This window comes from Sesamum indicum, unplaced genomic scaffold (genome assembly GCF_000512975.1).
Source record: "Sesamum indicum cultivar Zhongzhi No. 13 unplaced genomic scaffold, S_indicum_v1.0 scaffold00213, whole genome shotgun sequence".
Lineage (NCBI taxonomy): Eukaryota > Viridiplantae > Streptophyta > Magnoliopsida > Lamiales > Pedaliaceae > Sesamum > Sesamum indicum.
In genome coordinates, this window is record NW_011628107.1 from 75,648 (window position 1) to 78,640 (window position 2,993).

The following is a 2,993-nucleotide window of genomic DNA, read 5'->3' on the forward strand; positions in this document are numbered from 1 at the left end:
CCTATCATGGCAAAATTGTTCGCAACTACGCTCACGGGAAAGGCACAAGAATGGTTCACAAATTTGCCCCGGGGAAGCATTGAATCTTATGAACAGCTGGTACAAAAGTTCAATTTTCATTTTGCGAGCAAAAAGAAACAGAAGAGGTCAGCAACCCATCTGTTCAACATCCGACAGAGGGAAGAGGAGACCTTGAAGAACTTCATGGGGAGGTTCAATAATGAGACGTTGGAGGTGCAAGAATTGAGGATTAACATGATCGTAAGTATTTTGATTCACGGGTTGAGGAAAGGTCCCTTCATATCTGCGCTCGCACGCGACCCTTCGGGGGATGTTGAGCAGGTAATGGCTTTAGGTCAGAAGTACATAGACGAGGAAGAGGTGAACGCGATGAAGGATTCTGAACGAAGAGAGCGCGAACACACATACAGGTAACCGAGGTATGCCAGAGAAGGGGGAAGCAGGATAAAAAATGATAAACCCAAGGAACCAAAATACCAACCCAATACAACAACTACACTCCGTTGGCTATGTCGCGAGAGAAAGCCTTGATGATGGTCGAAATTGCAGACGTTCTGAAATGGCCAAGGCACACCAGGTATGCCCCCTCTAAAAAATTTTCTAACAAATATTGCAGATTTCATCGTGAGAGGGGGCACAACACGGAGGAATGTTTCCAACTGACGGACGAGATTGAGAGGTTGGTTAGACAGGGATACTTCCAGGATCGGGTTCCCCCAAACTACAAGATTAGTAAGGAGACGAGGAGGAGTAGGTCGAGAAGCCGGGATCGAAATCCTGGCCCTTCAAAAACGAAAAAAGCCCCACCCAGCGGGAACAATGCACCAACCAAAGGGGTGATCTACACCATTGTAGGGGGCTCGAGTTCGGGTGATTCGAGCAGGACCAGGAAGAGATGTTCTAGAACCATGAGCTCGGGCAGAGGAAGAGAGTTCGTGCTAAAAGTTGAAGAGGAAGAAGCCATTTCCTTTGACAGCTCAGACAAGCCAGAAGAAAGCGGAGATATGAATGATCCAATGGTCATCCGGTTGGACATAGCAAATTTCACTGTTCACAAGGTGTTGGTAGACAGTGGCAGTTCCGCAGAAATCATCATCAAAAGCGTGGTGCTTGTCCCCAAATCCTCGGGGAAACGGCGCATGTGTGTTGATTTCACAAATCTGAATAAAGCCTGTCCAAAGGACCCATACCCCCTACCGAGGATCGATATGATGGTAGACTCAATAGCCAGGTTCGAAAGGTTTTCGATGATGGACGCCTATCAGGGGTATCATCAAATCCACATGGCCGAGGATGACAGAGATAAGACCTCATTCATCACCGACAAGGGGATCTATTGCTACAACATGATGCCATTCGGTCTGAAGAATGCGGGCGCAACATATCAACGACTGGTTAACAAGATGTTTGGTGACCTGCTGGGAAAAACAATGGAAGTATACGTTGGTGATATGCTGGTCAAAAGTAGGATATCGCAGGATCACCTTGAGGACCTCGCACAAGCGTTCAGTATAATGAGGTCGTACGGAATGAAACTGAATGCAGACAAGTGCACCTTTGGAGTAGGAGGCAGAAAATTTCTGGGGTACATGGTTAGCGAACGAGGAATTGAGGCGAACCCGAAAAAGATCCAAGCCATAATGAACTTGTGATCACTAACTACGATCAAAGAGGTGCATAAGCTAACTGGAAAGATCGCATCATTGAGCAGGTTTATTTCTCGATCGGCAGATAGAAGCTTACCTTTCTTCAAGGTTTTTAGGAAATCGAAAAACTTCGCATGGACTGAGGAATGCGAGAAAGCGCTACAAGAGTTTAAGGAGTATCTGACAAAAGCCCACCTACTAGCAAATCCAAAGGAAGGAGAAACCCTGTTCTTGTACTTAGGTATATCGGAGAATGCAGTCGGTTCGGTTTTGGTGTAGGAAAAAGCCGGTAATCAGAATCCAATATATTATGTTAGCAAGATGCTCCAAGGCGCTGAATCGAAGTATTCAGAGATAGAAAAGTTAGCGCTCGCCTTAGTAGTAACGGCTCGAAAGTTGCGAGCTTACTTTCAATCGCACAAAGTGGTGGTATTGACAAATCACCCCCTAAAACACGTGATGTCGCGACTCGAGGCCTCAAGCCGATTGATCAAATGGGCTGTCGAATTGGGACAGTATGACGTTGACTATCAGCCCAGGACTGCACAGAAAGCCCAGGTGCTGGCAGACTTTGTGACGGAGCTATCTAGCGACCTGAAATCACCTTTAGCTGCTGAAGAGCAGGGCTCGAAATGGATGTTGCATGTGGATGGTTCCTCAAATGCCAACAATGGAGGAGCGGGCATATTGATTCAAGGGCCCAAGGGAGTAGAGATCGAGGTGGCAGCTCGCTTGTCTTTTCCTGTAACCAATAATGAGGCAAAATATGAAGCACTCATCTTGGGATTAGAACTTGCATATGAAGCTGAGGCCAGAGACCTGGAGGTTTTCATAGATTCTCAATTAATTGCATTGCAAATTGAAGGAACGTACGAAACTAGGGAAAGGATGATGACATCTTACAAGTAGATTGTACAAAAATTAATGAGCAAATTTAACAAATGTTCTATTTTACAGGTGCCTAGAATAGAAAACGACAAAGCGGATGCTTTATCCAAATTTGAGGCCGCAATGGATGGGATTAGAGATCGCGGAATAACAGCGTTGGTGCGTGAGCGATCAGCCCTAGCGAGCAGAATGGAGGTGCAAGTAGTCTCCGAAGCCGGGTCGTGGAAGGATGAAATCATTAAATACTTGGAGAACAACATCTTGCCTACCGATCCCGTCGCGGCGAAAAGAGTGAAATTTCGAGCTACACGATTCACTATGTTGTCGGGGCAACTGTACAAGCGAACACTGGATGGGCCTCTCCTGAAATGCTTAGACGAGGAGAGAGCCTTGTACGTGATGCGCGAAATCCACGAAGGGAGCTGTGGGAACCATTCA